Here is a 12,847-nt window from a genome sequence, read left to right on the forward strand (position 1 = left end):
CGACCAAGGTACTAGCCATAAAACTGCCCAAGAATATTAGTTTTTGTTATTTCTCTCTTTTTAGAGTCATCTCTGAAGAGGAATATTATGCAGTCATCTTCCATGTTTGGTTTGAACCCACATACCAAGCCCACCCAACCATGCACCAAAGTCAGGCATTTTATTCCTCATTTAGCTGACTGAACAAAACCCCCATGTGGGCATATATGGAAGCTGAGTGAAGTGACTGGTGAAACCATGGTGAGTGATACGATGACTTCAAATACCTGCTCATACAACGTACACATGTCTTCTCCTCTTGTATGAGCTTGGTATTGGATGTTCTATTTTGAGTTTTCTGTGAATTGCTGCCAGATCCATCTGATTTTATGGATTGCCAGGCCCAGAGAAACCTAGCTGATACACAATGATTCAGGACATGTGCTCATATGGGGCCACATGGACTAAAAGCTCACTTTGCTCAGGTTCCCCCAATGCACAGAGAGCTGTTTCTCCATAGTCTGATGGCATGGCCTTGTTACAAAACCCTACAGCCTATGTTGTGATTCTCCTTTGGGGCCTGCCACAGATTCCACACCACATCTTCACCCCTACCACCAGTTTCCCACAGGGTCAAAGACATCAGCCGTGCCAGACTTTATGGCCCAAATTATGGCTTCTGCTTACACAGGCTAGCAAGAAAGCAAGGCCCTTTCTTGCCTTGTGTTCCCACTCAAAGATGGCCACCTTCATTATCATCCAGCATCATATTCATAGGTGTGAAATGTTTGCTTCAGTAATGCAAAGAAGTATATATATCAGCCAGCACCTTCCTTGTGGTAAGGAAGGCACCATGAAGCAATTTGCCTTTACTCTCGGGGTATGTCTGAATATTACCTATACCACTGTAAACCTAAATACTCCGATAATGTGAATTGTCCCTGAATCTTTGTAAGATTTATCTCCTAACCTTGCAATGTATATCTCCTTATAAGCCCTCTAATGAACTAACCAACTCACGTTCGCCTGGTCCCATCAGCATGATGCTCTTGATATAATGAATCAGTACGATGTCCTCTGTATGTTCTGAGGGTCTAAATCTGTTCAGATAATATGCCAGATGTAGAAAGGTGGACATGGCCCTGGAGGCAAATATACAAATATGGTTATCCATGCCACATGAATGCTACCTTCTTTTGATGCTTTTTTCTGATCCAAATAGAAATTAAGTAGTTAACCAAATCAATGGCTGCATGCTATGCACCTGAGGCCATTTTAATATCCTCTAGCAATGATAGTATATCTGACATAGAAGCCACAGTAAGACATTATACTTGGGAGAGTTAGTTGTCTATAATCACTCATTAGGATCGATAAGTTTCCTGTAAAGGCTGGATTGGTGATTTCAATGGTGATGTGAAACGTATAACCACTACTGCCTCTTTTAGTCTTTAATGGTGACGCTTGTGTCTACCTTCCCACGGTGAACAAATTCTAGTTGTTTCTTCTGAATTCTAGTTGTTTCTCTATCCCTATCATATTGTCTCCCAAGGAAATGGTTGTAGGTTTCTTGGGGAAAGGACTGGGAGAATCACTACATAATCTATTTGTCATGATGTTGATATGTCCTTCCTCCTAGGAGCACAGCGATCTCTTTAGTCAACAGAGTCTGTATTTGAAAATTAGCTTTGCCACATGAACTGAGCAGGCATCACTATTTTTTTTTTTTTTTTTGGTGCGACCATTCTCAGTCTCCTGCTCCTCCCACTTTGCCTTCTTCTGATTATAGATGTTAAGCAGCACTCTCTGACTACTCATCTGTTTGTCTTAGAATGACATTGTCTGTTAGCACCTCAGAAGTCCTTAGGTGAAAGGTAAATCACTTCAGCAGCCCCTCCAATATTGGCAATTTTGATGCTAATTCTGGTCCTGTAGTTTCAGGCTCTTAAGTGCAGCCCCTGACCTCTGTTACTTGGGAGAACTCATTATCCTCAGAGCTCTTAACAAACACTGGTCTGTGACAATGTATCATCAGACTGTTCTACAGATGAGGGACTCAACTGAACTCCTTAAAGATGATGTTGCCCCTTGCACCAGTACATTTTAAATAATTTGTATTGATGTATAATTGACATATAATATTCTATTAGTTTTAGGTGTACATCACTAATCATTAGGGATATTAAACACTTGTCAGAATGGCTATCATCAAAAAGACAACAAATAACAAGTGTTGGCAAGATGTGGAAAAAAGGGAACCTTCGTGCACTGTTAGTGGGAATGTAAATTGGTGCAGCCACTATGGAAAAGAGTATGGAAGTTCTTCAAAAAATGAAAAATAGAACTACCGTACAATCCAGCAGTTCCCTTCCTGGTTACTTATCCTGAGAAAATGAAAATACTAATTTGAAAAGATAAATGTACCCCAATGTTCATTGCAGCATTACTTACAATAGCCAAGATAGGGGGGCAACCTAAGAGTCCATCCATAGTTGAATAGATAAAGAAGATGTGATATATATATATATATATGTATTTATATATATGTATTTTTATATATGTGGTATGCATTACATATATATATATACACACAATACATCTATAGAGTAAAACATTACTTAGCCATAAAAAAGAATGAAATCTTGTCATTTGTGGCAACATGAATGGGCTTAAATGGTATTATGCTTAGTGAAACAAGTCACCCAAAGAATGACAAATACTATATGATTTCACTTGTATGTGAAATCTAAAAATCAAGACAGGGCTTCCCTAGTGGCGCAGTGGTTAAGAATCCGCCTGTCAATGCAGGGGACATGGATTCGATCCCTGGTCTGGGAAGATCCCACATGCCGTGGAGCAACTAAGCCTGGGTACCACAACTACTGAACCTGTGCTCTAGAGCCTGCAAGCCACAACTACTGAGCCCGTGCACCACAGCTATTGGAGCTTGTGTGCCTAGAGCCCATGCTCTGCAACAAAGAGAAGCCATCACAATAAGAAGCCCACGCACTGCAACGAAGAGTAACCCCTGCCCGCCGCAACTAGAGAAAGCCCACGCACAGCAACGAAGACCCAATGCAGCCAAAAATAAAAACAATAAATAAATTTATAAAAAAATAAAAATAAATAAAAATCAAGACAAATGAACAAACATAACAAAATAGAAACATAGTCATAGATACAGAGAACAGATACAGAGAACAGACGGTTGCCAGAGGGGAGGCAGGGGAGGAGAGATTGAGAGGTAGAAACTTCCAGTTACAGAACTAATGAGTCATGGCTATGACACGTACTCTGTGGAGTATATAGTCAATAATCATGTAATGTCTTTGCATGGTGACAGATGGTAAGTAGACTTATCATGGTGATCATTTTGAAACGTATAGAAATATGGAATCACTATGCTATATACCAGGAACTAATATAGCGTTTTTGGTCAATTATACCTCGAAACAAACAAACAAACAAACTCACAGAACACGAGATTAGATTTGTGCTTACCGCAGGCAGGGTTGTGGGGAGGGATGAAGGTAGTCACAAAGTACAAACTTCCAGTTTTACAATAAGTAAATCCAGGATTGTAGTGTACCACAGGATAAATATAATTAACACTGCTGTGTGTTATATGTGAAAGTCATTAAGAGAGTAAATCCCGAGGTCTCATCACAAGGAAAATATAATTGTTTCTAATTGCTTAATATTGTATCTTTACGAGATGGATGTTTACTAAACTTATTGTGGTAATCATTTCATGATGTAAGTTACATCATTATGCTGTACACTTATACAGAGCTGTTTTTCAATTACATCTCAATAAAATTGGAAGAAGACATTGTAATTAAAAATATAAAATAAAAATTGTATAGATAAAACTTTAAAAAAATTAAAAATAAAGTGAAGGAGGCTCACCTGCTTATATTAAAGCATCAGCCTGAGGGGCAGGCATCTAATTTAACACATGCATCCGGGAGCCTGCTGGAATACTCTCCAGCGACAGAGACTGGCGGGTGCCGTCTTTGCACTCTCCCTTTGCCATGCTCCAGAGCACCCGTTTCTCCTGGAAGGGACCTTTTCCATGCGTCTGCCGCCCAGATCTTTGCGGCTGCTGCCAAAGGCGTGCATCTTAACTGCCTGGCTCTGGAGGCCAGGGGAGTTTGCGTTCCTGTCCCGTGGGACTGTAATAACTGATGTCACCTAGAAAGGCGCTCATACCCCTCTGTCTGGCACCCAGATATTTGTGGCTGCTGCCAGGAGACACCTCTACATTGCCTGGCTCTGGAGGACAGTGGGACTTATGATCTTGGGTCCCACAGGATTGTAGCCAAGAGAGAAAGAGTTCTTAAACAGCTACCGCCCCCAGGACACAGCAAAAGGCAACAGACCCAAATGCTTGGTCTTTCTGTGAAGGAAGCCTATTAGCTAACCATCATGACGGCGATCTGAGGGGCAGGCCTCTAACTAAACATTCATCTAAGGGCTGACTCTAATCCTTTTCAGAGACCTTGGAGGGCGGGCACTGTCTTAAAGCTGTCCCTCTGCTACACTCCAGCGCATCAGTGTCTCCTGGAGGGGAGTTTTACTCCACCATACGGCTGGTGACTTAGTTTTTTATGTCTGGTGGCCTGGTTTTTGCAGCTGCCACCCATGGGACACCCCTTGTTCACCTGGCTCTGGGGGACAGCGAGGGGGTGGGGTGGCTTGTATTCCCATCTCTCCCCTGCTTAGAAATCCCCTAGAAGTTTCCAGCTCCCCTTTAACATCTAGCTTCTCCACCCATCAGTCCATTCTAATACCAACTACTTACTCATTTATGCTTCTTTTCAAATTTGCCTTATTTTCTCATTGTCACTCTAGACTCCAATCCTTCCTCTTGGGTTTCTAAATTTTCCCTGGGCATCCACTCTGGGGCTCCACAAAAAGTGGTACTTTTTTGTTTGAGGGATACCCAACATATGTAGACAGTAAAGGGCTTTGCACCTAGGGAGGACATAAAGGACAAGCCATAAGAACTCAAATTCTTCCAGAAACCTTCAAACAACTGGCAAAGGAAGTTGATATCAGGTCGGTGATGATACAGTGTCGGGGAAAAGGCTCTTGAATCCATGAAATGGTAAATTCCTTTAAGGAACCAGTAAAAGTACCTATATAATAGTCCCTAAGAAGATCTTAATAGAGGAGGAATAAAATTTTGCACTAGACTTTCTTAAAATTAATTAATTAGTTAATTAATTTTTGGCTGCATTGGGTCTTTGTTGCTGTGCGTTGCTTTACTTGCGGTGACATGGGCTATTCTTTCGTTGTGGTGGCAGCCTTGTCATTGTGGTGGCTTCTCTTGTTGTGGAGCACAGGCTCTAGGTGTGCGGGCTTAGTAGTTGTGGCTCACGGGCTCTAGAGTGCAGGCTCAGTAGTTGTGGCGTGCGGGCTTAGTTGCTCCCCAGCAAGTGGGATCTTCCCGGACCAGGGATCGAATTCGTGTCCCTTGCATTGGCCGGAGGATTCTTAACAGCTGCGCCACCAGGGAAGCCCCTGAACTAGACTTTTGCAAGATATGGTTTGGCTCAATTAACGTGAATGTTTCCTCCTGTGTCACAGCCAACTGCCTAGTTCTTCTTAATGGTAAATTTCCAATTTCCATAGTAATTGTTATGTTCGACTTTTAAATGATCATTTATGTTTTATCACCAAAACATCAATTTATCTAGCTGTTCAATTGATTTACTGTAATAGACTATAACTTGAAATTCTCATGTAATCATTTTTATTTTCTTTGACACGTTTTTATTTTCTGCCTCATCCCTAACATTAATTTGTTTCCCTTAATCTATTAATTGATTCTTTGTACCAACCAGCTTTTGGTTTTATTGATCCATTCTTCTGGTTTTGTTTGTTTTCCATGTCTTTTATCTTAGCTTTTCTTTTGACTAATTCTCTCTTTATACTTTCTCTTGGTTCTTCTTTTTCTTTTTTTGTAAGTCGGATATTTATTTTCTGTCATCTTAAATAATAGATTTCATATGAAAATTTTTTCCTTTTTATTACTTGCCACATAACTTATAATTTCTATTTTGATACCCTTTTTGATTTGGGGGGTTATGCAAAGTAGTATTACTAATAGTGTTATAGATCTTAAAAGTTCTCAACACAAGGACAAAATATTGTAACTATATGAGGTGATGAATGTTAATTTATTGTGGTTATCATTTCACAATATATATGTATATCCAGTTATGTTGTTCACATTAATCTTATATAATGTTATGTGTCAATTTATCTCAATAAAACTGAAAAAAAATTAAATTAAAAAAAGTGTTACATGATGTTGAACTGGCACTTTAGTAAGCAGATTTACTTTTGAGGTGTCAAGTTCTATTTTTATTGGATGTGCATTGTGTTTTGTTGTATAGGAAACTTTATAGTACAATGATATTTGACTTTTTTTTTAACCGGAGCAACAGATGTCACTCAAGCACTTAAAACACACATACAGATAGGCCATTTTTTAAAATATTTATTTATTTATTTTTGGCTGTGTTGGGTCTTCGCTTCTGTGCGAGGGCTTTCTCCAGTTGCGGCGAGTGGGGTCCACTCTTCATCGCGGTGCACAGGCCTCTCACTGTCACGGCCTCTCCCGTTGTGGAGCACAGGCTCCAGACGCGCAGGCTCAGTAGTTGTGACTCACGGGCTTAGTTGCTCCGCGGCATGTGGGATCTTCCCAGACCAGGGCTCGAACCCGTGTCCCCTGCATTGGCAGGCAGATTCTCCACCACTGCGCCACCAGGGAAGCCCACAGATAGGCCATTTTTTTTAATGGTTTCCTTTCCAAAAAGTTTATCTTTAGATTAAAATACACTTTACTTGCCCTGGATTCAAAGATTTGTCTTTACATTTCTAAATATGTTTTTCTGCAAAGGTTTGTAAACATAAATTTCAATAGATAAAATCCTGTTTCACCATTGACTTATATCATAAAAGCACACATTCACCTGCTCAGAAAGGAAGCCCTGGTTAGCTTAATTGACAGTATTCAGAAAGCTTTCAATGGGCTTTATAGTCCCATGGCAATTGGAAAGTTAGAATTTTCCTGATTTTCTCTACTTCATGAAACTTGTTTTTAATCAACGTAGTAAGTGTACTTCAAGACAATGCAATTAACTTTGAATTTTTTTGCTTTCACTAATCTGTACAGAAGAGATCTCTTGCACTTTTGTATAGAAGAGTTACCTTTGATTCTCTGCAAAGTGTTATGCAGCAGATTTTTGTTTGGTTTAGGAATCAGTAATGGGGGATTCTTCACTGTATAGTATGGTATGGGAAACTCTTGCCACCTTTCCAGTTGCCATTTCATTTGTTTTTCCAAAAAGTATGAATTATGGTTTAGGACTATGAAAAAAGTCATGGAGGACAGAAATGTATTAGACACAGTCCCATTCATCTTGTAGCCTATACTCTATAAAAAGTAATAAGACAACTACATGAATAATTCTAAAACTGGATTGTTAATGATCACTATCAGGAGAAATGTGCAATAAAGGCAAAACGGTGAATTTCCTAATTGAATAATGTCAAGGACTAATTTTAAGTGGTTTGAAATTGGACTGAATTGGAAACTGAGTAGCCAACTCTCTAGTTCTAGCTATAGAAATTAGTTAGAATGGAGGGAAAGACTCCTTACTCCCTCCAAAAGGAGATCTTTGTGGAATGTTGACTTTGAGGTGTTAGAAAACCATTTAGGCTACTAGAAATGTAGCAGAAGTCATGCACACTGTGATAAAATTTGAAGCCAAGGTGAAAGTTCAGTTTACCCAGCAAAGAGGATACAGCAATAGTTCTCATAGTGTAGTCCCTGGACCACCACCACCAGCAGCAGCATCTGGAAGCTTGTTAGAAAACCCAGTTTTTCAGGTCCCATTCCAGATCTACTGAATCAGAAACCTTGGGGATGGAACACAGCAATCTGTGTTTTGATAAAGTCTCCAGGGGATCCTGTGCACACTACAGTTTGAGAGTCACTGGGACAAATAAAAAAAAATGGAAGAGAGCTAAAGACCCCAGTTGAAGGTTTATAAGGCTGAAGAAGACAAAAGGAAGTCTCAAAGTTGGAGAGGATCCATGGGAGCCAAACATTCATGGAAGCCATGCGAGGAGAGAATTTCAAGAAGGAGATAGTCAGTATTGTCAAATGTTATAGGAAGTTTAGTTCAAGTTGGGGCATTTGTACTAGTTCACAAATAGTACAGATGTGAACTGTTGTGCAAGCTTCTTAACCTTTCTGAGCCTCAATGTGTGCACCTGTAAAATGAGTCTGGAATCATGCTCTTCCAAAATTTTAAGATTTTTAGTGAATTAAATTATATACTAGATGTCAATTATGAAACCAGATGATTCATGAAGCAATCTTTCTGTACCATAGCCATTAAATTTGGCCATAGTTCTAAAACCTAACTTTGGTATTAAAGCTCTCAAGATTGGTGATTTTTTTTTTTTTTTTTTTTTTTTTTTTTTGCGGTACGTGGGCCTCTCACTGTTGTGGCCTCTCCCGTTGCGGAGCACAGGCTCCAGACGCGCAGGCTCAGCGGCCATGGCTCACGGGCTTAGTCGCTCCACGGCATGTGGGATCTTCCCAGACCAGGGCACGAACCCGCATCCACTGCATCGGCAGGCGGACTCTCAACCATTGTGCCACCAGGGAAGCCCCTTGGATTGGTGATTTTGATAACAACACTCCCATATACTTGCATGAGTTAAGTGACGGTAGAGCAGATACTGGAGGATTATGTAACTTGGCTAGATATCAAGAACATACTAGTGCTGAGGGACTGGCATGGACGGTGGAGATGCCTTGTTTTCTGGATGTAAATTTTTATAAACTGCCACGTGGAAGCGTGACAGTTAAGATGGCTGGGTTAACTATTTTTCTGTTTATTAACACTAGAAACACACAGTTGAGATTTGAGTCATATTTATGGGAAAGCAACAGAAGCCATACTGATGAGTTATTTTGTGTTTTTTGTGAGAATTGTAAAATGATGACAAATATCACTTTGATTTAACAGATAGATGTACTAAGGTATACAGTAGTGATGCTTAAAGTGAGAATATATATTATTTGTTAGGTGCTTAAATTTTTCACTGCCCCAAATTTTGTTTCATGAAAATCTTCCAGCATACTTGTAATTCTTACTATTTATTTGCTCCTTCAAGATCATTTCAAGGTTCTTAATAAGTGCTTATTTGGATGATGGAATGAATGGGAGACTGAAGACCTATATTCTCTTAAATTGAATATATGCTTTATCTGATAAGGGTAACAGATTATTAGCTATGGCATTACCTAGAATACATGTATATGATTTAATCCATTATTGACTATTAGCTGAGTGCCAGCCTTTATTGGAGTCAGATCCATAAGGTGACATTTTATGTAGTGAAAAGGTAAGTAAAGGTCTGGACTTTTAGAACAGTTCCCTCGGCATTTAAGATATGAGGAAAAGTTGGAGAAGTAATACACTTGACTAACCTGGATGCTGTATGAGTTCTGAAGTATCAAAAGAAGTGACTAAGGCGAGAGGCAATGCCATATACAAATTCTTGCACACTTCACAATACATTCTCTAATAAATCCTATGGCCCTATATGTTTCTGTCTCTGCACAGAGATAAGTTAAACAAACAAACATACAACAAAAAATGTAAGCCAAACAATTCAAAATAAAATACAAAGGAATCACAGCACTGAAGGAGACTATTCATAAACCTTAGCAACCCTGTTCACAAGACCATCTCTGCAATCCTAAATTCTCCTGTATTCTACAACTGCTCCAGACTCTTTCCCATGAATCCAAATAATTTCCTCCCAGCAACTATGTAGTATGACTTAACCTCTCAGGCTAAGTCTCCCCACCTTTCTTACTGCTCCAGTCCCCAGGTTTGCAAGGTGTCTCTTTTTTGGAGAGATTGGGAGTGGGGAAGATTGGAAGAATAGGGGTAAGGGAAGGGATTAGCAGTCTTACTTTAATAAACCTTACGCTGATCACTTTATAATCTTCCTGGTTCAGTTCAGGTGATGCTCTGGGGGAGGGTGTTGATACATTTGCTCAGCCCCAAAACTCAAAACAAAACCCCAAGGTTCAAATTCAAACCCTGAACTATTCTTTCCACTCTCCTTTTTTTCATCTTTCTTATATACTGTTTGGACAACAATGACTTTGTACACCAAAACCGACAATACAGTGTGATAGAGCTCTGTGATATATTTTAGTCAAAGACTAGTGGAGCTCTGAAGAGGAAATAATTTACATTGCCTGTGGAGTAAGGGAGGCTTCAAGAACCTGGTGTCCCTAAAGCTGCATCTGGAAGGTGTGGAAGTTCATGCAATACTCAGGGAGTTAATATCTCCTCCAGGATGGAGCATGGAGTGAATGAAGAACAGTGGTAGTAAAGGCAGGCCAAAGTCATATTACAAACGCCCTTCAATTACTTGCTAAGAAAATTGGAGTGACTACTGTAGGCAGAAAAAAAAAAAGAGAATCTCATCATTATTTATGTCTCTTAGATAACTGTCAGCAGTGTGGGAGATAGACTTGAGTTCATAATTAAGGTTTTGTTTTTGTTTTTTAAGTTTTTTGGCCGCACCCATGGCATGTGGGATCTCAGTTCCTCCCCACCAGGGATCGAACTGTCGCCCTCTGCATTGGAACTGCAGAGTCTTAACCACTGGTCTGCCGGGGAAGTCCCCCTATAATTAAGTTTTTTGTTTGTTTGTGTTGCTCTTTTAGACCCGGTGGGCCTAGATATGAGTGTTAACTAGATCAGCCTAAAGGCAGGAAGGAGATCAGGAATTTCTTTTCTACAGACACTTAGGGGCGAATTTAATAGATAGAAAGGTGATAAGGGATTAAACCAGAAATATTTCAGTGGCAACAGAGAGGCAGGGATAGATGGAAAGATTTCAGGGATGGCATGAGTCTTATGTCACCTGCTCTCTATACTATTATGTGATCTCAAACACTTGACAGTTGAGGCTTCCTCTGACTCACCCTGGCAAATGGCACACGTGGGGGGCTGTTTGCCAAGCTACCTGTGGTTCATTTGCTGCCCATTAGATTGCCAGCCTCTTTATGGCAGGGATCATCTTTTCACCTCTGTGTTCCTCGAGGTTCCTAATGACCTACAGAAAGGTGTGCTGAATGGTTGGTGACTGAGTGGAAACTAGACATTCATAAATGACTGAAGATTACAGGCTATCTGGCAGTAAAAGCACTAGCATTAAAGGTTCACTGATACCAAGACATTACATCAATTACCATTCAACCTAAACTCTCATAGCACTTTTCCTCCCTATTTTTATTAAGATGGTGAACTACCTGATCTCAGGGAGGCAGCAGTGAGGGGGGTGGTGTGAAGCAAGATCTTAATTCCCTGCCCAGGAACTGAACCTGGGTAGCCTGGATGAAAACCAGGAATCCTGGCCACCACGCCCCTGGTTCTTACCCCCAGTGAAAAATGCATTTCTCATGGAGACAAAACCTGTAAAAATAGGTACAAGTTTATTATTAGAGACACAGCACAAAAACAAGTGGGAGCGCACAGAGAAAGTTTGGTTAGTTAAGATAGAAGCAAGGCAGAGATGCACACCTGGAGAGAAAGGGTGTGGGCAGCCTCCCTAATGAGGAGGAGCCCAGGAAAGAGGCAGTTAAGTCATTTATACAGGGAGGTTCTTCCAGGTCTTTGTTTACCTTTGGCCAATTATCTGATTTCTTTTTTCACACCTGACCTGCCCTAGGACCCTCCCCAACATAAGTGGGCAACTTTTTTCCGAGATGGATTACAGCCCAGAGGCCTATGGGATGGCCTTAGCATCACATATTATGGGATAGTGTCCCCTCCTTTTTAACCCCCAAGGAGCCTTTCTGCACATGTGCAATGTCTCCCTTGCCCCAAGGATGGGAAATGTATGACTTCTTGATCGTTTAACAGGGTTTAGCCTCTCTCTGTCCCTGCCATAAAAGTGTCCAATGTCCAGTTATCTACTCTATTCCTGTTGTTGTTTCTTATATTGAAGTGCAGATCTCGAAATATAGACAGGAGTCTGGTCATAAATATGTAGTCTGGGGCCCGTTTGTCTTTTGCCTCAGGAATTGCAAACAGGGGGCTGGTAATGAATGTCCGGCCTGGAGCTCATCTTCTTACCCCAGGAGGTGTGAACAGGAGGCCAGTTGTAAATGCCTAGCCTGGAGCCCATCTATCTCCTGCCTCATCCTTATCCCACACGTAACTATAGAGGCTAGAGTACTGGCTTCAAAGTAACTTTTTCAAACCTGATTTTATTGAGCTGATTTTATGTGCCAGGGAGTGTTCTAAGAAGAGACCCACAACACAGGAGGTACAGGTTTCTATATCCTTTGACGGTTACTACAAACACGACTTAAGTCCCTAAGTCCCGATTGCAAACCCGCTTGCCGGACCAAACCTCTGACACTCGAATTTCTGGGGGTAAGCGTGAGTATGTTACTACGGATCGATTGCTTTTGCCTGGCGGAGACCTATCTGGAAGGGCCCTGCACTGGGAAGGCAAAGGAAAGGAGGTCAGTCAAGGACGTACTCCTCGGGAGGGACCCAGAGCCACTGAGATTAGGGAAGCCAAGCTGGCCTGTTTGGCTGGGCATCCAAGCGGGTCGGAGAGTTCAGTCATGTTCGCCCCCGCGGTGACGCGCGCCCTGCGCAAGAATAAGACCCTTCGCTACGGAGTTCCCACGTTGGTGAGCGCCGTGAGAAAAAAGTGGGGGAGGGATTCCGGAAGGGGTGGGACCACAAGTCTGGCTGGAAGGAGAGTTCTGTGAAAGTGTAGCGCGTGCGACCGGGAACCGCAG

At 41.2% G+C, this 12,847-nt stretch overlaps 1 long non-coding RNA gene across 1 annotated transcript in view; it reads right to left on the minus strand.

Annotated features, from left to right (window-relative positions):
- Nucleotides 1–1,010: 1,010 nt before the first annotated feature.
- The window catches only part of LOC141277950 (uncharacterized), a 54,770-nt gene continuing 42,933 nt past the window's right edge, over nt 1,011–12,847 (minus strand). The window contains exon 3 of the long non-coding RNA XR_012329922.1: nt 1,011–1,121. This is a non-coding gene — a long non-coding RNA (uncharacterized lncRNA). The remainder of the gene's footprint in view (nt 1,122–12,847) is intronic.

This window comes from Tursiops truncatus, chromosome 2, assembly GCF_011762595.2.
Source record: "Tursiops truncatus isolate mTurTru1 chromosome 2, mTurTru1.mat.Y, whole genome shotgun sequence".
Lineage (NCBI taxonomy): Eukaryota > Metazoa > Chordata > Mammalia > Artiodactyla > Delphinidae > Tursiops > Tursiops truncatus.